This window comes from Periplaneta americana, chromosome 8 (assembly GCF_040183065.1).
Source record: "Periplaneta americana isolate PAMFEO1 chromosome 8, P.americana_PAMFEO1_priV1, whole genome shotgun sequence".
NCBI classification, from domain to species: domain Eukaryota; kingdom Metazoa; phylum Arthropoda; class Insecta; order Blattodea; family Blattidae; genus Periplaneta; species Periplaneta americana.
Window position 1 is genome coordinate 168375189 of NC_091124.1, and position 23731 is coordinate 168398919.

Below are 23731 nucleotides of genomic sequence, written 5' to 3' on the forward strand. Positions count from 1 at the left end.
GTAAATCCCACCACAGAACTAGCTAATTCATCTGACTACAATCTACAAAATTTTCTCATTTCATGCACTGCCCAGATTATAGTGCATAATACTGAGCAATCAGTACGTAATAAAGAGGCTGAAAATCTCATAAAATTAGCATTACAGAAGATCACGAAATATTTTTACTAATGGTCATGCATTAACAAAATGAAAAGAAAAAGTATAAATTTAAAATACAGTATAGTATTTAGTTTTATTCAGCTTTCATTTCATCCCTAACTCATCAACCAATTGCTTTCATAAATGTAAATACAAGTATTAGGCATTATTCACATTACTTTAAGTTTAATTTGATCAGAATGAGAAACATTTATTATCACAAAAAAGCAGCCACCATCGCAAGCCTCTGCTGTGCCCATGGCAGCAAAACACGAGCGCAGCGGGCTTCAGAGCTGGCTGAGATGACATCGCAGGGCATCGAGTTGATGACCACTGGCAATGTCTTGTATCTGTTAAAAGGAAAGGAAGTTAATATAGACCTATCTTACCTCCAGCAGAACATACTTATTCAAAATTACCGAAGTTACTAATTAATAATATTCTAATTACACATATATAAACACTAAATATAAACATTTACATAGAGATAAAAAATTTTATCCGTGACCATAACGAAAAGCATGCCTTTACTAAATACTTTTGTGTTTGTAAAGTAGGCTTTTATTCAACGTTACTTTATTTCACTAGTGAGATAAAGACTTTACCTCACAGTTTGAACTTTATCTCACAGTTCATTAGTATTTTCCGAGTACCCGAGTACACACGGATACTTTTCTATTGAACTATTACTCAAGAAGTTAATATATTAGTTACTAGATGTCACTACCTCTACTTCTTTATTACCATTTCTTAAATATACATACACTCAATCTCCTTCTCTTTTCTCTATCTGCTACGTTGTAATTTGTACATTACATCCATATCTAATATGGATCTTTTTAAAATCTTGTAATAATTTACCTTTTGGGATGCGAGGAGACTTGAACCTACGAAGTTGGGTTTATAGGATTTTAAAACAACACGCGTTAGCCAACTGAGCTAAACAGACACGATGATTAATTAAGTTTTAATATTCCTCTTAAGTTTACAGAAGTAAAATGTGAAATTATTTTAATCACAATAGTCCCGTGAACACTTCTAAATAATCCCTGAAACTTCAAAAAGACGAAAATACACGTTTAAAGTGAAAAAATATATATTAAAATTATATAATTAATTATAATTTGTTATTTATCCAACGCCTTCGATACCATTCTTTACTAATCATGGCCTCCTACATCATGACCTACCTAGTACACGTATTGATTCTAAAATCCATGCCAAAGTATGTGATTACATGAGGGCTTATTTTCAACATATTTTCTTTTATAAAACAGAATTTTTCGTTATGGTCATGGATAAAATTACGTATGGTACTTGTGAGCGTGATCTTTATTGCACTCGTGTAATTTAAGCACTCGGCTGACGCATCGTGCTTAAATCTTTCCACTCGTGCAATAAAGATGCACTTACCTCACAAGTACCATAAATAACTATTACAGGAGAAAAAGTTCGTCCAAAGGGCTGGACTCTGGAAGAGTACCCAAAACGCTCATTGCATTTCCGCGTTGAATAGCAATACTTAAGCGTTGACGCAAATAAGTAGTGCAACGGCGATCACCAGTAATGGAGATAAAAATTTGGCCGATTTGAGATACCAAAACTTTAGCGTCATGACTCCAAGGATCGAAGGTCTCCACAGCAAATGGGACAAAGATATAATTGTCTAAAAGATGAGCATATTTATTGACTTTCTTCTTCACGGCTAATTCAGCAGCAGATGCTGCGCGTCTGGAGGTATTCGGCAAGTGAGATGGAGCTAGAGTGTCAACGCAAGTGGAGTCCCAAATTAAAGATTTTCCTCTAGACCATGGAATTAAGGTCAGACCATCAGGTCGTTTACCATCTGCGCGACTAATACCTGGTGGTTCCAAAAGAGAAGGGATGCCACAAGAAGTCAGAGATCTTTTAATGATATCATTGAGTGATGTATGTCTGGGAATGCGACCCTTGCTCCTCGCACAGCTGAGTGCATGATAACCGTAAATATCAGCAATTCCCCCACAAATACATTGGTGTGGCTGGCAGAGTTTACAACCAAGGCGTAAAGCTATTGCGATTTTAAAGGATGTACTATCTATTAGGGTGTCCATGTGAGGAGAAGGTAATGCGTGTAACCAAGCTCCAGACTCACTCTCTTGAAGGGCTAGGAGACGTGCAATGTCTTGTTCGGATGTGAAAGAAGAAAGGAGTGTATCTAAAAATTTTTTGGGAAAAGATAACGTCCCATTGTTTTTGAAATTCAGGATGGGCAGGAGGATGAGTGGTTTGTGAGGAAGTATACCAACTTGTCAGAGCATCACGCACATGGCAGATTTCAGCTGCATCACTGTATAAAGGAAAGAGCGATTTGATGCAACGGAAAACTCCAAAGGCAGAAGAAAGAAAAGCAGGTATACAAAAGTCAGAAAGTTTCCGAATGCCCACACCACCAAATTTAATTGGGAGAGAGGCTTGAGTCCAACTAGTATTGGTAAAACTTATATTGAGGATCATTTCCAAACTGGATCGAAAAAGAGCATCAGCTTTATGTAGGAAAGTTGGAAGAAGCCATAAAGGAGTAGTATGCATAAAGTAAGTCATCTTAGGGATTAGAAAACAATTTTTAAGGAGATAATAAGAAATATGAGGATGTATTAGTTTTAAACGATTGATGAAATACTGCAAAGAAATTAGTTTTCTTCAGCGATGTGATAGGCAGCTTCCAAAAAGACGGCAGGTAAGTGCAATGGATTGGGGGAAATTTCAGTATACGGATACCTCACTGACAATTATCTTCAAATACTAAAAAGGGCAGATTTGTCTGTGTCTGTCATCATCATGCTTACGAAAAGGCACTTTTCACTGTCAATTATTTATTTTGTGTACACAAAGTTGGAATTTTGGCAGAGCCTTCTTCAGTTACAAGCCAGAGCATGAGCAGGTTTGGCAACTCTGAGTGGAGGCAGGAGATGAAGTGATGTTGATGTAATTGTGCTTGCTCATTGCTTTCATTGTATGTAACGTGTGTTTGTTTTTTCAATATTACTTTATGCACAAAGGTAAGATCAAGATTCAGAGTAGTGATATAAATTATTATGGATTCGAAAATTGTGTTTTATTGCAATCAATTAGCTATACTTCAGAATACGGCGTAAGTAGGCTACTTACATACAAAGACTTCCACTTAAAATAATTACAAAAAAATATGTTTTTATTGATAGTACAAATGTAAATAAATAAATAATATATTCCTTGCACCGAAAATAATAAAATCAATAATGCAATAAAGACGTAAGTTTCTACGCAGTATTCATAAGTTCCATTCAATTAACAAATTTGTGGCTAGTAAATTGACAGTGTTTTGCGACTGTAACGTGAAAGGTCTAGGATACATTTTAATATTATCTTAAGCGATTATCTATCGTGCTTTTCTATAAATACCGTATTTCAGATGCCCAGGAAGCCAGTTTTAGTTTGAACCTGGCCAGTGACTATAAGAATACTGTTATCCTAAATTATTTGTTACAAACTTCTCAAGATATAATTTTAAATAAATATAACAACAGAAAACAAGATAAGAATGTAAATTATGCAAATAAAATAAAAAGATAAATAGAGGAAACTATTGAAATATTATAATAAAATATGAGGATGTAAATAAAGTTACAAATATAAAGATCTATGAAAAAATGAAGAAACATACCTTCAACATAATATGTAATAAAACACATCATTATCTATTAAGTATGTGCCATTTAGCATAAACTCAGTGAACTTTAAATCCTGTAAATATGAAGTGAAAAGAAACATGTTTATAACTAATTTATTACAAAAGAAATAATATTAATCAACAAACCTTGAAAAGAACAAATTGCGTGTATGCATCTACAAATTATAGGTAGTTCTGACATATTATAGCTCTTTACAATGAACTTGAAAATCAACAGCGTAACTTTATTGATATAGCAGGCGAGACCCAACAATTTGGCTAGAATTCTGATACACCATAAACCACAAATAAGACTATAAAAATGTAGTTTATACAATATTTAATATTTAGAAGAATTGTCAATCATTTTGTCATTATTAATAACCGTAAAAATTACCAAAGACTGCAGCCATATTTTCATTTGTTGTCTTGCTTTTATCGCCAACACGCACTTAGTTTATAGTACATCAACAATTAACATTTGGTACGACCGCAAACACACTTATATTGTAACATTAATTTACATTGAAAATCGGCATTAGCACAAACACGTGTTCTATGTGGTAGGCCTCCGGTTGACAGTTAATTATAGTGTTGCTGACGTATGGCTCCGGCTTGTAACTGAAGAAGGCTCTGAATTTTGGAGTAAGAGGGAAAAGAAGGTATCCGTGTTCTGAAATTTATCCCAGTTTTTGTCGAGTACACATCATCATGCTTACGAAAAGGCACTTTTCACTGTCAGTTATTTATTTTGTGTGTACAAGGTTGGTTTCAATAAAAGATATTCGTACTTTAAAATTAAATAAATTTTCATTCAGCTTTACATAATAAAATTATCGTATGCCTAAGCAATACATATCTCATTTTGGTCCCATGTACGAAGTGCTGCAAGAACTTGCATGATACTGCTCCATCTCTTGGATCTTTTATGATGTCATCTCTTACAATATCTACGTATTCTTTGCTGAATCTATATTTTCCTCTAAACTTGTTATCACTTAACAAGTCCACACCTGTGGAGTAGTCTAACGGTCAGTGCGTCTGACCGCAAAACCAGGTGGCCCGGATTCGAATCCCGGTCAGAGCAAGTTACCTGGTTGAGGTTTTTTCCGGGGTCTTCCCTCAACCCAATACGAGCAAATGCTGGGTAACTTTTGGTGCTGGACCCCGGACTCATTTCACCGGCATTATCACCTTCATTTCATTCAGACGCTAAATAACCTAGATGTTGATACAGCGTCGTAAAATAACCCAATAAAATAAAATAAATAACAAGAAGTGATCTTGACGTAATTTATATAACTTTCTTTTTCTGTTTTTACATTCAGGATTTAGGGCTTCAATTACATCCATATTCAACAAATCGTGCATTAAATTGAAGTCCATTTTGTAAATAAACACACCATTCACAAAGAACGATAAACTGCGCGTATAGACATGCGCAAGATGACAATTGTCAGCACAGCTGATCGGTGAGAACAATATACTCGCAAAAAAAATGTAAAAGTTGACAGTTGCCAGAACAGCTGATGGGTGACGGCATGTATATAATGGCTGTATAAGGCCTCAGCATTGTATAACTTTTAGCATAGGGAGTTATAACAGGTGTATTGGCGAGTGGGCTTGTACGCGGTTTATTAGTAACGTTTCATGTTGCAGCTCCGTATATACCTGTTATAATATTTATACATCGTTTATTAGTAAGACCGTAACAGGATAATTTTATTAATTACACGCGAATATAATTACTTCCGGAACAAACCCCTCCCTGTCTTTAGACTCGGTATGATTTCCTGTCTTCCTTCTCTTGAAGGACGCATTATAACAAAATCGAAAAATAATGTCATTGAGAGGGGGGGAGGGTTAGACGCATTACATTATAATAGAAACATAGACTCTACTTTCTCACCCATACTTATTTATTTTTTTCTATGTGTTCTCTCCTCCAGAGATATAAGTTCTTTGACAATATCTACAACCGCAAGCACAATATCTATGGCTCTCTAAAAACTAGATATCATCATCCGCCATTTTAATATTTTATTTTAATATTTCGATTAAATTTATTTTAATATTTCAGTTAAACAAAACAAACAAAACAAAAGACAAAAGACAAATAGAAAACCTACATCAAGAACTCAACAAAATACATCCCAAATTAAAGTATACAGTAGAAATGGAACATAAGCAAGCTATAAACTTCTTAGACATCACCATAACCAAAACAAATAACAGACACGAATTCAAAATATACAGGAAACCCACCACAACCACAACACATATACACAATTCATCAAATCATCCCATACAACATAAACATGCAGCTTTCCGTACAATGACACACAGATTAATTAATATACCAATGAACAATGACAACTACACTGAAGAATTAAACACAATAAAATATATAGCACAAGACAATGGATACAACCCTAACATAATAGACACACTAATAAAAAAGGCAAAACAAAAACAGAACAAACCAACACAAACAGCACGCGAGAATAAATACGTAACATTAACATATCACAATACCAATACCCACAAAATTGCAACTTCATTCAGAAAACTAAAGTACAAAATTGCATACAAAACAAATAATACAACACAGAAATACTTAAATAACCACACTAAACATTCAAATAAATATAATTCAACTGGAGTTTACAAATTAAAATGCAATAGTTGCCCACATTTTTACATAGGACAGACAGGAAGATCCTTTCATACAAGATATAATGAACATATTAAAGCTATAACCAAACCTTACATCACATCAAATTATGCAGATCACATTATCAACAATAATCATGACTACAATAATATAGAAACAGATATGGAAATTTTACACATCACACCAAAAAGTTCACAGTTAAACATCCTAGAACAGTACGAAATATATAAGAATACAATAGCACACCCACAATATATACTTAACACACAACTACAGTTCGATACGCACACATTATTTGACGTCATAATACATCATAACATACAAACAGCCAACCCCCACCATAGGAGCAACACACCCCCACCCCCATCATCGACAACTGCACATCGCAGAGTCAAGATCACCAGTGGTTCAAGAGACACTGAAGACGACAACACATAGCGTCGAAACGGGCCGTCTGTCGAAGGTAAACACTTTTTTAACAATTTTAACACTTTTGACGTATGACAAAGTAAATTTTATGAATTTATTTTAATAGTTTAATTATATTTATTTCAATATTATAATTACATTTATTTTAATATTTATTATTACATTTCAAAATACAAGATTAACTAAAACAATTTAAACGATACAAATATGTTGTAATCAGATTTTAAGTCAGAGCAAAAATGTCAGTATTAACAGACAAAAGGTTTTGTGTTCTTTGCCAAGTGAAAATATGTTATTTAACTCGCCATAACTTGAAAGCAAGTAAAGATTTTGAATAGTGGCAACTTTCAAAAGTAATTTCCATTCTTTCTCAACATTTCACTCGCTTTGACCCCCATCTAACGTGAAAAATAAAAGTTTGTCGCTAACTAACTTCTGAAGGTGTAAATGTCCATTTTGAACAGATCACTACGAAATAAGTTTTTTTTTTTTCAAGCTTTAAAAAGGATTTTGATTTCGAACTTTTTTCTATGCTTTCCTCAGACATTGACCCATCAATCATAAAAACAACAGTACGATTGATTGACTATTATAGGAGCTACGATATGATACCCCGCTGCATACCGAAATTTTCGTCTCCGCCACCGCTGTGAGTATTTCACGTTGGTGTGGGGAAACGTGCGAATTTCGTTGCCGCTGCATACGAGAAATATTCGTCACCGCCACCGCTGCGAATAATTCGCGTAAGTGTGGGGAGACCTGTACATGGCGATTCCAAAAGGACTATATACAACTTTGTAAGCTTATAGAAATTTATTTAGAAAACATAAGCCCGGTTGCAGAAATGCAAATCAAATCAGTCCCTGATCGCCAATCAGTTGATGTCTGATTTATTTGATTGTTCATTGTGTTGCACAAACGTGAATCTCCAATCAACTTGTCTCAATTTACTAGTTGCTGATTTGAGAAAGAAATACATTTGACAACAGCGCTATTTAGCAACCATAACCAATTTGATGCTTTTTAAAAGTCGTGAAACGAATGCATCAAGTGGGCGGTGACTAGGAAAACAAGTGAATGTTCAAGTGAATGTTTTGCTGTTTTGTTGCTTTTTGTAGAAAGAGTGATGGAACGGAGAAAAATTCTCTCCGGCGCCGGGATTTGAACCCGGGTTTTCAGCTCTACGTGCTGATGCTTTATCCACTAAGCCACGCTGGATACAATCCCGACGCCGTTTAGAATCGTCTCAGATTAAACTCCATCTCTTGGGTTCCCTCTAGTGGCCGCCCTCTGCACTACGTCATAGATGTCTATGAACGCAGGACCGAAGTCCATACATGTGTTGAGGTGCACTCAGATGAGTGACTGATTTGGCCGGGATCCGACGGTATGGGCACCGTCTTAAATCACAAAGTGATTTATTACGCATATATATATATATATATATATATATATGTTTTGATGTACCGAAGTACATATGATATTTCCATGCAGATATTCTGCGTCATCACATGATGAAAGAGTGATGGAACGGAGAAAAATTCTCTCCGGCGCCGGGATTTGAACCTGGGTTTTCAGCTCTACGTGCTGATGCTTTATCCACTAAGCCATGCCGGATACAATCCCGACGCCGTTTAGAATCGTCTCAGATTAAGCTCCATCTCTTGGGTTCCCTCTAGTGGCCGCCCTCTGCACTACGTCATAGATGTCTATGAACGCAGGACCGAAGTCCATACATGTGTTGAGGTGCACTCAGATGAGTGACTGATTTGGCCGGGATCCGACGGTATGGGCGCCGTCTTAAATCACGAAGTGATTTATTACGCATATCATATATATGTTTTGATGTACCGAAGTACATATATGATATTTCCATGCAGATATTCTGCGTCATCACATGATGAAAGAGTGATGGAACGGAGAAAACATTTTTGTAGAAAGGAAACAGGCGGATTCTATTTGTATATGGACTACAATATAGTGAAACAAAAATAAACGTGAGGGGGCTTCTGTTGTGGGATTTGCTAGGGGAGTCGACAAGAAATTGGAATATGCATAGCCTCCATAACCCAAAATAATTTCATTTCCCATCTCTCTATTTACAAATGGAGCTCGTAACCCACTCATTAAAAATATTGTGTTGTGATGTGTAGAACCCTGCCAAAGGGCTACAACATTCCAGAATTTCAATGATGGTGTAGACTACATATTGCCTGTATATTCACAGAAAAGAAACCTTTTCTATTTCGATAAAGTTCGGCATCATTTCAACCATGTGATTGGATGGGGATGTGAGCAGTCTATACAACCAATATTAGGCTACTCTTGGAAATCCTGATATGACTGAAAATTCTCTCTGAATTTCAAATCATTTCCTGTTTGAAGTTTGGGGATTTATGAGACCCTGCCATAATAAAGCAATTTTGTACGTAACATTCCTAACTACTGGGCAAATAGTTGATTTGTGGACCCTAACAAGATAACCCAAGACTGCCTGAAAAATTCCAACAGCATAAAATCTCAGCATTATAAAACTTGGTTCATAGGAGAAAGTGGAAGGTTTCGATTTGTCTGTCTGCATATATTTGTTTCAATTTTTTAAAGTAACAAAACACACGAATCCTTACTTAACCTAAATCTTTGCTCAAATTCTCTATCATTATACATAAGAACAATTCATATCTATCATGGAAACGCCTTCTTCTTAATAATATTTTTTTTCATTCTAAAATTTCTTCATCAGAAGAATCCATTATGTCGAAAACAATATTGTTACGCTATAACTATTTACTATATAATTACAGTAACTGCATGCATTATAAACAGAACAACATAAATAGCCTACTTGATCGATGATCAGTGACTTAACCAGCAAAAATCTGTTGGTCAAATCTGATGGAAGACTGATCTCCGATCAAACACTGATTGTTCTTTCTACAACAGAAATAGAACTCCTTGATTGCCAATCATATTTTGATCGGTGTTTCTGCAACCGGGCCATACAGATTTAGTTTTAATGCCATGTAATAGCAAAACTCACCAAGTTTTCACTCAATGTGGTTCAATGTGACGTCCGTTAGTCATGCGGCAGACATCCCACCTGAACTCAATTTCTTGCCAAACTCACTGCAGCATATCCGGCATCACTAACTCAACTGCGGCGGTGATTCGGTTTCTGAGCTCAGCGAGATTGGCAGGTAAGGGTGGAATGTACACGACTGATGTGGCCATGATGTCGGTCCTCCACGACCAATCCACCGACCAGGAAACCTCAAGTCGAGAAAATCACGGATGTTTTGGAGGCAGTATGGAGGTGCATCATCCTGCTGAAATTGGATTTCCCCTTCTTGATCATCTTCATCTACCTGCGGGATGAGAAAATGTTGTAGCATATCCAGATGGACAAAATCATTGATAGCTTTTTCCTGGAAGAAGAAAGGGCTGTACACTATAGTTTTACTTAAGGCACAAAACACATTCACTTTTGGGCTATCACGAACATGTTGCAGTTGGAGATGTGGAGGTTCAGAGTCCCAGATCCTGCAGTTATGGGTATATGGGAACCTTTCATGTGTATTGGCAGAATTCACAACCAGAGCACAGCAGGTCCTACATGGCGCGCTAATGTGCTTCTGCTCCGTTGTTGACATTGCTGGAAGTTTATTTCCGAATACAACTTTGCGCTCTCTATTATTTTATGTGAAATTGTGAAAAATGGAGAATTACAATGAATGGAGTTTATCTCAATTGAAAAATGAATTACGCAGAAGGAAAGCGAAAATTCATGGCAAGAAAGTAGATCTTGTACAGAGGTATGTAAAGTTTTATATTATTACATTTACATTATTACTAAACTGAGGATCGGATTGAATTTAAATTCAGTGAAAGTATTTCCTATTTAAAGTCTGATATGTCGCTCAATTGCGATAAGAGAGGCACAACTCAAAATTTTTCATTTTTGAGATTCTTACAAAAAGAACTCCGAAAGTAGTATATTTTTATCGTGAATAACGACAAATACATGATTACATTATTTTTCCCCCAGATGGCAGATGTGTCTTCATTAAATTGTTTTAATCTAACAAAATCATTACAACAACAAAGACTTAATTTTAGTTGCTACGAAGCATTCAAACTCAAACGCTTAAATCTTTTCATGAAGAGTGACAGAATTTATGTTGCGTCTTTTCACTGAATAATTTTTTTTCAGTGGCAAGGAATTATTCTGCGTTGTGTCATTATTTTAGATAAGTAACAAGTAATTATTTAACTTCCCTTATCATCAATAAGCTTACATTTAATATTGTGATGGTAATTATGATTAAAACTATTTTAATTTAATAATTATTTAATGTTATGTCTATCTATTTGAAAAGTATAATAACGTTTCACCTTTATTTTTTTAATAGGTTTCGTAATTTTTTTTACACGAAAATGAGTCAATTACGTTCCTATCTAATTCTAAAGCTGTCAAAACAAACATTTTTAGAAAATGATGTCTGGCAGCCGGTTACTCAAACACAACTCGAAGGTTTGTTCAATAATATACTGCAGATTTGATCAAGATGAACAGTATTAATGCCCTGATTAAAAATTTAAAAGAAATAACAGTGTCCCTGTAAATGAAATAAGTTTAAAATATGTAACATGAATAATGATCTGCCCTGTTATTTACAGAAAGTAAGCAGGCTAGTGTAAATGATGCTGATGCAGATTCTAAATATAATGTTTTTAATTTAACATTTTTGACTTGAAAACAACTGATGTCACCTGTTTCATTTGGGATGTGAGAGAAGCAGAAAGAGGTGTCAATGAAATAGGTATCTGTGTACTTAACTTCTTGAAGAAAAATAAAAAAATGTCGGCTAAAGACATAAACATAATTTTCTATACTGATCATTGCTGAGGACTTCTGTTCTAAGGTTCATGATCCATCTGTACATGTTCACTGTATCCAAATTCCAAATCTGAAATCCATTATCCATAAATTGTTGATAATTGGAAACACTCAGGACGAAGACGATAGTGCCATTTCAATATCGAGGGCGAAGTAAAACGCGTGTTAAAAAGTAGTCCGATTTACACTCCACATCAGTTTGTCTCTATTGTTAAAGCTGCAAAGAAAACAGGACGGACCTACAAAACTAAAGAAATATCCCATAAGGACTTTTTCAATATCAAGAATCTAGGAACAAGTTACAAGAACGCAAATTACTTCAGGAACACAAGGAAAATCAACGAAGTAAAGGTTTTGACAGTGCATCAAAGTCATCCATTGTCATTTTTCTACAAAACATTCTATTTCGACGAAGAATTTCAAGAAGTACAGCTAAAAAAATGTCCTTCAAGAATTAAAACCAAAACCGAGATTCCAGAATTGCCACAAGTGTATAATGAAAAAATAGGTATAAGTGAGAGGAAAAAGGCAGATTTATTAGATCTGATTAAACCGAATCACATTCCAAGCTTCTATAAAGAATTCTTTGAATCTCTGAAAGTGTAGACAGGTGTTGTGAACTGTATTCAAAGTGTTGTGCTGTAGTTCATATTTACTGGGCAATTTATTTCTAAAATAATTGTGTGTAAAGAATTTTAGATTTTGTATAATGCTTTCTCAATCTAGATTGTTGCTATTATACTATTTTTTCTAATATAATTCGTAGTCGTGTATTTAAAAATAGTCTTTAAATTATACGGTTAATTATAAAGTATTATTTTCATAAAAAGTTATTACATTCGTTTGTAAATACAATAACATCTTTATTAAAATTTAAATTTATTAATGAATGTCACAGAGCATCCTTTAATATTATTGTTTAATGACATGCCAATAAATTAATCCATTGCATTACTTTATCGAAAAATTACTTTTCTACAAACACAATAATTGTGCAGTTATTGTACAATTGCAATAATTGTAGAAATATAATACATGTGCAAAATTGCATTCCGTTTGGAAAAAAGCATGGGCCTACAATTTGATTTTTAAGAATATGAACATTTTAAAATGCTTCTCCTGTAAAATTAACACTTTTTGAGTTGTGTCACTCTTATCGCAAATGAGCGATGTAGGCCTAACATTTGGTAAAAAATATTCTTGATTCAGGCTGAAAGATTACGATGTAACTTTCAACCAAGTGACATCATTCCCAATGAAGATGATAGGCTTACATTCGAAATGGATTTACCACATCCTTCTTTGTATCGAGATTTAATAGTGTTAATGTACTTCCTACCATATCGGACGACTGCATAAAGATTTATTTGCAACTGTGTGAAAAACGAGACTGTGATATGGAGATGAAAATGTATAATGAAAAATATTTATTGTTTGTTCGTATGGCATCAGTGTACGTTTTCTTTTATAAAAAGCAGAGTTGCATCCTCATATAAAAGTAATAGAGTTTACAATGTTGATGTGAAAGTAAAAGACTCTTTAATTGACGAATTCGAATGTGCAGCAGGAATGGGACCAAGTGCGCATTGCAAGTGTGTATGCAGTATTATGTACCAGTAAGATTCAGCATTCCACAAAGTGAAGAAGTTCAAGGGCTCTCCAGTAAAAACATCATGTTTGAATATAGCCTAAGTGAGACAAGAACCTCAAAATCATTTTCTCAATTTGACCCCAGATCACTTAACCTACGTTCCTCTGCATCCTACCTCAGTTACTTTAGAAACCTGTCCATTAACGTTTCTCCTAATTTTCCAACTAAATTTCCTCCTCCTATATTGCAGCTTTATTCCCCATCAAATGTAAGAGCATTTTATAATGTCAGTCACCTGAAAAATTATTTTTTATTTCACATAAAATGATCGACTTGAGTGCAGATTAAACAAGGAAAATAGAAGAAGCAACAAGAGTTCAGGTATCTAATCATCTGTGGATTAAACATCGGTCAGTGAGAATACCAAGTTCAACATTTAAGAGAAATTGTCACTTAACTGAGAGAACAAATTTGTGAAATCTTTTGCAAACTATGAAAATTGGTCAGAAATATTTTCAAAGCCCACAGAGCAGGCAAAAAAATCAATCTGTGGCTGTCAAAGAATCTCAAGACATATTTGGAAGTGTAACATCTCTCATCAGCAATTCACATCCATTCATTTGTGCTTCGCCTGACTGGGTGATAAGTGAAGAAATACTAGAAATTAAGTTTCTTATTCCGCCAAGGACAGTGTAATATCTCCAGAAACAGTTGACTTTTTATATCTTTGTCATGTGAGTGGTTAGTATGTGATGAAAAGAATTCATCAGTATTTTTATCAGATACAGGGGCAGTTATTTTGCATTGGCAGAAAAATATGCAAACTGCACGCATTGTATTTTCACCTGATATAATTAGAAACATTAAATCCAGACGTTAAGGGAGAGTGGAGAATTAGGACCAATTCTGAACTACAAAAACTATATAAAGATCCAAGTATTGTCACTGATATAAAAATTAGACGGCTGGAGTGGCTGGGCCACATTATCAGAATGGACAATAATAATATTCCTAAAAGATTACTAGATGCCATGCTAAGTGGTAAAAGAAGAGCAGCAAGACCTAAACTACGATGGTTGGATGATGTTCAGGATGATCTAGTTAAAGCAGAAATTAAGAGATGGAGACGGAGAGCCCTAGAAATGGAAGATTGGGCGGCAATTCTTAAGGAGGTCAAGGCTAAACTAAAAGGGCTGTATGACCACAGATGATGATGATGATGAAATCCAGACGTTTGAGATGGGCAGGGCATATAGCACATATGGACGAATCCAGAATTGCATATAGAGTGTTAGTTGGGAGGCCGGAGGGGAAAAGAGCTTTGGGGAGGCTGAGACATAGATGGGAGGATAATATTAAAATGGATTTGAGGGAGGTGGGATATGGCGATAGAGACTAGATTAATCTCGCAGAGGATAGGGATCGATGGTGGGCTTATGTGAGGATGGCAATGAACCTTCGGGTTCCTTAAAAGCCATTTGTAAATATGTAAGTAAATAAGGCAGAAAAGTATGCATATTAGAACACGCCAATTTGACCACAAAATATATATATTTATTTATATAAATAAATGGAAATTTAAAAATGAAGTTTTAATAAGCAAATGTGTGTGTGTGTGTGTGTGTGTGTGTGTGTGTGTGTGTGTGTGTGTGTGTGTGTGTGTGTGTGTGTGTGTGTGTGACTAATGCCTACCCATTTCACTTGCGTGATTCGGATTCCGCATACTGCGGATAGAATGCAGAACTGTGACCCACTTCAGCGGGCCACGTAATGCATGATGTGTATCTGTGTAGAATTATGTCGTGTATTAGGGTGAGTGTATGTTAAGTGTTTGTGTAAGTGTAGTGTAGAGAATGGGTGAGGATGATTATGAAGGTGAGGAAGGGAGAAGGGGAAACCCACTGCCGGCACGTAGCCTACTCCTGTCAAATAGCACCAAGGGGGCTGCCAGGATTAACATCCCCATCCAACGGACAAATCACTATTAACAGTGGCATATGCCTTCCCTTCATATGCACTATGGAGAGATTTGGGATTTAACCCAGGCGTATTGGTGCACAGTTTGGTGATTAGAAGTTGTACACCACCATTTTACCAAATTTTACAAGAAAATGTCTGACCCCACCGGGAATCGAACTCGGGCCGGCTAGTCTGGAGGCAGACATGCTACCACAGAGCTAACTCGGCGGACTTAGTAAGCAAATGTATATGAGGTAAATAGTATTGAAATTAAAAGCAAAGGGAATTAGAACACTATCTGTAGAATTATGGTTGATGTTCGTAAATGAAGATGTAAAAATATAGTTGCAATAAGCAAGTATGTATGAAGTAAAAGATATTGTAATTAAAAAACAAAGCGAAATTGACTTTGAAAATATATATCTAGATTTATAATATATATGTCATGTGTCATGGCGTCGGGGTCTAAGACATCCTATCTAGAACATGCGTTACAGAATGTGTACTGGTTCGAGTCCTCATGAGGTTAGAAATTTTCTCACGAAGTTTCGGCCAGTGCATGGGACCGGTGCCCACCCAACATCGTGATGCACTTGGGAGCTAGGATAGGTAGCGAAAATCTGGTTTCGCAAACCAGCTATAACGGCTGGGGGAATCATCACGCTAACCACACGATAACTCCATACTGGTTGGATGATCGTCCACCTCTGCTTCGGCATGTGGACGTGAGGCCAGCAGCCGGCTGGTCGGTCTTGGCCCTTCAGGGCTGTAGCACCATGCATTTACTTTACTATATAATATACATGCAATTTGTTCACTTGTTAAGTCCTCTATCCATTCCACAAAGCTATCTCATATATTAGTTCACACGCTGTACTGTACATGGGTCATTCTCACGAAACCCATCACATTTCTTTCCCTTGTAGATATTTCTGTAATGGTTTGTAACTTGAAAAATGTCTCTTTTGCAAGTAATATAGGACTGTTACACCCTAAACATATGTCGATATCACATTTTCTTACTGCCATGCATAGCTAAGTATACCCAAACATGTGGACACCATGGATCCCTGCACTACAAAATATAAATTTCAATGAATATCACTTTTACAAAATCGAGTAATTAACAATTTAAATACGGAGATGAATGTTCAATTATAATACATTTATGTCAGCACAATACTATATAGAAGTTTTAGAAAATGTGGGCTGACGATTTCTCGTCAAAATAAGAGACAGCCCAATAAATTCTGTAACAAACAAGGTGAACAAAGTAGTTACAGTTCAACTAATGTGATATTAACAGCACCTTGTCCTACAAAGAGCAGTCCATTCATTGGAAATTACTGTTAAGAATTACAATTACAAAAAAATAAATAAAAAAATAAACCAGAAAACTAAAGTAGAAATAATCCATCAGAATTGAAATAGTAGTTGAGAATAAAGGTATACCATACAGTTATTGGCCATTTAAGAATTTTTTTTTTCTTTGAACATGAATAAAGTGCGGAAGTAAAATAAAAAATTTTACTTTATTTATTGTATTTATTTAATTGAAATATACTCTTTCAAGTACCATAATTGAGGTAGGACGTTTGATCTGGGGAGCATTCGTGTTTGGTGGAGGGATTGATCGTTTGGTATGTTGCTTGATCTGAATTGTGTTTGGAGTGTTGAAGTGCGATCATTTTGATCGCGAGACCACTCGTTTGGTGCAGTGGCGGTTCCTTTGACATGTTTCTTGGTTGTTATTACCAATTATTTTTGGAAAAGCGAAAATTAACAGAAAAATTTTGGCTACAGATTTATTATTATGTTTATATTATATTATATGACCAGCCTCATGGTCTAGTGGTCAGAGCTTCTGGCTATAGTTCATGAGGTCCCGGGTTCGATTCCCGGTTAGAGCACAGGAATTTTTCCTTAAAGGGGATTATTCCTGTGTTTGTCCATGGTCTGGAATTTAGGTTAAGTTTAGATTTAAGACCTCTCCTGGCACCACATTATCATAATCATCCTATCACATCATCGGGGTAATGTAACTCCGCCTTCCAGGCACCCCAACCTCAGAAGTGGGTTACAACTAAGCCACGGTCAGGAGAGAGGACCAGAAATGTCGAAAAGACAACCTGGTGGCATTGGATAAAAAAAAAACTATAAATCCGATTACAAAGAAACACATTGTATTGAAAAGTATGTTAAAGGAAGTAAACATTTCATATACAACAGTTTCTTAAAAGTATACAGTGTCACTACAGGATTGGTGTAGTTTTTTGCACGAGTTTTAGACTTGTCATGGAACGAATGAATTTTCGCTTGAAATTTTCCGCTTTGAAAGATAAGTTCAATGTGATGCTACTGGAACATTCGAGAGATAAAGACGATGAATTGCCAGTGCTTTCTCAGACACACAGCAATAAGTACTTGTGTGCCAAGTTCAAAATCAGCACTGAAAAGCAAGTGTTAAAGGGGTATTCCATGAAAAACAGGACATTATTATGAATTTGGCATAATTATTTTTTTTTCAGGTAAAAGTTTTGTAAAATGGTACATAAAACCCTGAATTTACTGCAGCTGTTTTCTATACAGGGCAATGTAAAATGTACCTTATCTACTCTGACTGCCAATCTAAAGACAAAGAAGCTGTATTTGTGTTGATTGACTTTCTATGAAATCACTCAATCAGGTGGTGATCAGCCGAAGTTAGAAATAATATGGAGTGATGGGCCATTGTCATAATTTAAAAATAAGTCCATGGTAAAGATGCTGCAAATACTTTCTGAGAAGTACAAGATAGATTTTGCTTGGAAGTATTTTCACATTAGGAATAATAATCAAAAAGTTCTAAAACATTAATTTCATAAAAAATCAAAACCAAAATATTTTGAACTAGCCTCACAGGTTGTTACCAGTACCCATATCTATCACGTGGCAGAGGATCATATTATACTCACTATATTTCTTCAGAAAAGCCACGGGAGAATGTAGTTGCAATTCCCGGCATAAAAAGTTTTCATGTAATTTTATGTGAAAATAGAGGCATCACATGTAAAACAAATGCATTTAGAGGAATTAATGTCAATTCATACAGACCAGCTTCTGAAGAATTACAGAAAGAAGACCTTACTTGTGGGCAGTGGGTTGTTGTAACCTACGAAGGAACTAAATATCCTGAAGTAATTGCAGGTGCATGCTTGTGACAAAATTGAAGTTTCAGCGTTGGTATAGGCTGGAGTTTCAAACCACTTCCAGTGGCCTGAACGACCTGACTTATCTCCTACAGCCAACAAGAGCTTGTCAAGAAACTGTTACCTCTAGATATTGTGAATAATCGTGGAGTTTTTAAATTTTCAGAGTATTTTTAAAGCAAAGCAAACTGTTGTCTTGTGTTATTTATGAAGAACATTCCTTTTTCAAATTACATGATGTTTTCCTAGTTTTGTGATTTTTTTGTTATTGTTAACAATTTACAGTCATCTGTTTAATTCCTCCCATAAAGGTAAAAGTCCCACACGTGACTCTCTGTGTCCCACACGTGACCAACAAAAAAAAATTATATTTATATTGTCAGACTCCAAAGCAGCTATTCTATTAATAGTCTCTAAACACACACCTTCATCTCAAACAGCAGAAATAACTAAAATGCTCTCTCAATTAATATCACTCAATTAAAGAATTCTATTGCAATGGATACCATCCCATTGTGGAATCCTGGGAAACGAGAATGCGGATGCTTTAGCAAAGAAGGGCAGCACTGCTACTTACAGACCTGTTACTAAATCTACATATTACTCTGTGAAGAGATTTATTAAATCTACATACTTAGACTTCAACAAACAAAATTTGATACCACAATCCCAAGGGAAAAAATGGAACTCTCTGCATCAAAACCCACAGTTAATTCCCGATTTACCACGAAAATCGTCTGTAGCTGCATTTAGATTGGCAAGAGGCCATGATTGTTTGGCTAAACACCTGCATAGAATTGGAATATATCAGTCCCCTAACTGCCCATTGTGCAACTCAAACCAAGAAATGGATTCGGAACACTTCAAAATCTGTGCTTCATTGGCTGGTCATGATAATATCTTTGAAAAATATTGGAGTGCAAGAGGTCAAATGACTTTATTGTCAAACGCCTGGCATTAGAAAACAACAACAACAAAAAATTCTACAGGCTCACCAGTTAATGTTTTTTTCAATGTGATTGCGTGAGATTATAGAATTTTTTGCAAGTAATTCAGAAAAAGAAATACAGCATAATGACAGCATTAGCAGATGGGCTGAATTTCCTATCATAACTCAGTAATTTGTTATGTTAAGGATATGCATGTGTCCTGCACGTGACCATCATGTTTCTAGTATTTTCTAAGTACACAAAAAAATATATGATAATTCTTCATAGCTCAAAAAATCAGTCATTGTTGGCACTTTCTTTTTGGCATACGAGACTTTTAATTTAATAAGTTTAGGCCTACTTAACTAATTATATGAAGATATGTAACTAAGAAATTAGTACAAATGTCCCACACATGACCATGGAATGTCCCTAAATTTTTTAAGTGAACACCGTGGATAATGTGCCAGCTCAACTATGTAAGGGAGAATTATCAACTGCTGGTTAAGTAATGACTTCATAGGCTACTTCTCAAATATAATCGGAAAAATTAATATGCTTGAAAGTAATTAGAACACAGCAGTGCAAAGTCTGAAATGTGGACACCATGGCCATAAACACCGTGCATTTATTTAGGATGGAATATTTAGTTCACAGGCCATGTTAATTATTACTGATGTGATGTTTATGATGTAGGTGGAAAAATATAAAATCTCTAGAATTACGCATTTCTATATGGGTACAATATCAGTCGTGGTCATCTATTTGCCGCTGTTCATAATATGCTAGTTTCCTGTTTGCATTGTTTGCAGTATGGCAATTAATTTATTTTTCTCATGTCCAACTTTAAAATGATGGTTGATGACGGATTCAGCCGAAAAATCTGATAATCTACTACGCGTCAATTTCTATACCGTCATTGATTTTATGAAACCTCCTATATGACAGCGTAGAAAATAATTTTTCAGGACGAGGAAAAAAATGAATTAAAATCAATAGGCCTATACTGATCTTCGATCATGCTCGTCATATTCACCAACCTTTTTCTACCGATTACTTCATAATCTTATGTAGGCCCATTGCTTCTTAGTTCATTTTGTCTTCCTCCTGAAAAATTATGTTGTGTACTGTCACATAGAAGGTTTCATAAAATCAATGACGTTATGCTAACTAGTTTCATAAAAGAAAATAACAGCTTCCTGACGATCAGAATTCGAGGTCACGAGGTGAACAACATTGTAATGGTTTCTTCGTTAAGCATTAATTTATATTATTACCAGCCATACCCGTGCACTTGTTATAAATAAATATCATTGACTTAAATCTGTTATATTTCCAAATACAGCTTTGTTATTGTTAGTTAATAACACTGGTCAACAATGATTTTGTTAAATAAATAATTTCGGGTGTTTCTTTTTTTTTTCTTTTTTTTTTTTATTTTAGTTGGTTATTTAACGACGCTGTATCAACTACTAGGTTATTTAGCGTTGATGAGATTGGTGATAGCGAGATGATATTTGGCGAGATGAGGCCGAGGATTCGCCATAGATTACCTTGCATTCACATTACAGTTGGGGAAAACCTAGGAAAAAACCCAACCAGGTAATCAGCCCAAGCGGGGATCGAACCCGCGCCCGAACGCAACTTCAGACCGGCAGGAAAGCGCCTTAACCGACTGAGCCACGCCGGTGGCTCGGGTGTTTCTTATGTATTGACATCTGCTGATTCCAAAAATGAAGTCAGAAATTTTCCATCACCCACCATTTTTTTTTAATTTTGAAAATAAATTTGTTCCTGTTTATTAGCATTTGTGGTGTATAACATGCTGATTAGAAGGCGTATTTTACATTTATATTTCATTACAATTTGACTTGTAACGTTTGGTACTGTTACCTGTGAATTCACGAATAATAACAATGACATTTCCCTCACAAAACTGTGATTTTAAGGTAAATTTCCCAGATAAATAGAAGCTTTCTTTAAAGAAAGAAGCTAATCATGTGCTCTCTTCCGTTGTCAATTGAATTATGATAGAAGTATATAATACCGAACCTCATAATGCATTGTAAGGAGTAGTGTATAAATGTACACTGTAAAAGAAACATGTCTTGAAGATGTCTTATAGATAGAAACAACTTCTGTTAAGTGTGTGGTGAGCTCACTTTAAAATGACAGAGGCCAAATATTATTCCTCTAGTTAGAAGAGCTTATGGCTGTTATTTTAACAACAAAATAGACCAGAACAAGACATGGGCCCCTGAAATCTGTTATGCCAAATGTGTAACACTATTAACTGGCTGGTTAAAAGGATCCCGTCATATGCCTTTTGCAGTCCCTATGATATGGCGCGAACTAAGGATCATTTGACAGACTGTTATTTCTGCTTGACAAATATATCTGGAGTAAATTCGAAGTCCAGACACTGTTAAATATCAATATTTAGTTTCTGCAATTCGGCCTTTGCTTCATAGGCCAGGATTTCCCATACCAACTCCACCAGACGACATAACATTGATTGAAGTAATTCAAAGTGTCTGATGTTCAGAATGAATTATAAAATGATCCAGATTTTGTGGAAGATAATACTATAAATGAACTTCACTTTCTAACACAGGAGGATTTAAATGATTTGGTTCGGGATCTTGGTTTAAGTAAAAGTAAGGCAGAATTACTCGCCTCAAGATTGAAAGGCTAGAAGCTGCTGCAGGTAACACCAAAGTAAGTTTCTTTCGCCAACGCCAAAAGGAATTTGAGCATTTGTTTTCTAAAGAGGAGAACTTAGTTTGCTGTAGTGATGTTGAGAATTTGTTCGAGTCACTGGGTGTTGAGCATAAACCTGAGGATTGGTGTTTGTTCATAGACTCCTCGAAAACAGTTTGAAAGGAGCGTTACTACATAATGGAAACAAATATCCATCCATTCCTTTAGCCCATGCAGTTGGTATGAAGGAAAATAATGAGAATATGAAGCTCTTACTAACCACTATCAAGTGTGACAATTTTTCTTGGCAGATATGTGGGGATTTGAAAGTAATAGCTATCTTACTTGGGTTACAGCTTGGCTATACTTCTGCAAGTTGGATAGCAGAGTCAAAAGTAATCATTATATAAAAAAGAACTGGCCAAAGAGAGAATCATTTTAATCCAGGACAAGATAATGGTATTCACCAACCATTTGTAAGTTCTGAAAAAATCTTATTGCCTCCACTGCATATCAAACTAGACTTGATTAAGAATTTTGAGAAAGCAATGGATCGTGATGGCAGTGCATTTCTCTTCCTGAAAAATAAGTTCCCAAGAATCAGTGAAGCTAAATTAAAAGAAGGAATATTTGTTGATCTCAAATAAAGGAACTGATGAAAGATACGCAATTTGAAAACCAGTTAAATATGCAAGAAGCAGATGCATGGGTATATTTAAAAAATGTTGTCACGAACTTTTTAGGAAACTTCAGTTCTGGGAACTATAGAGAACTTTCAGTGAGATGATTGAAAACTACAAGATCATGGGATGTAATATGTCTTAAAAATGCACTTTCTGCATCCCATCTAGATTTCTTTCCTGAAAACCTAGGGCTGTGAGCGACGAACACGGGAGTGTTTCCCCCAGGACATCATGTAAATGGAAAGGCGCTACCATGGTAAATGGTTTCCAAATATGTTGGCAGACTATTGTTAGATACTGAAAAGAGATGTTCCTCAAGCAAAGTACAGCCGAAAATATGCTTAACATACATTTTAGGTCAATAAATGTAATTTCAGCTAAGATATCGTAATACTAAAATGTATAAATACGAAAAATGTTTTTCATGTGATTACTCTAAAACCCTGGGTGATGGAAAAGTTCTGTAAAAAGATTTGAAATCAGCACAAAAAAGTCATTTAGAATCACCCATTGTTTCCCATTTAACAGACAAAAGTTTAAATTTTGTTAACCAGTGTAATTAATTTATTATCAATTATAAATTGTTTACTCCTGCATTACTTTCAAAGTTGTATTTAGAACTATAAATGTAACTGTTATTACCATGCAATAGGTTCTGGAGTTGTTCGATTAGTTGAAGGATTCAGAGCCATAGTGGCCGAAGCGCCATTTATTAAAAATGGAGAAAGCAAGGTTTAAAGTTAAGTGAATACCATAGTTTAATGAAGATTGATGTGCCATATAGTTTTAATATGCAAACTTTATAATTACTTGCTAATAACTTAATTTTAACCCTTGTTTTCTTTGCTT

At 35.3% G+C, this 23731-nt stretch overlaps 1 long non-coding RNA gene across 1 annotated transcript in view; it reads right to left on the reverse strand.

Moving 5' to 3' along the window:
- Positions 1-201: 201 nt before the first annotated feature.
- Positions 202-23731, reverse strand: part of LOC138705228 (uncharacterized) — a 70463-nt gene continuing 46933 nt past the window's right edge. Inside the window, exons 3-4 of the long non-coding RNA XR_011333672.1 lie at positions 9976-10300; positions 202-491 (exon numbers count right to left, since the gene is read on the reverse strand). This is a non-coding gene — a long non-coding RNA (uncharacterized lncRNA). The remainder of the gene's footprint in view (positions 492-9975; positions 10301-23731) is intronic.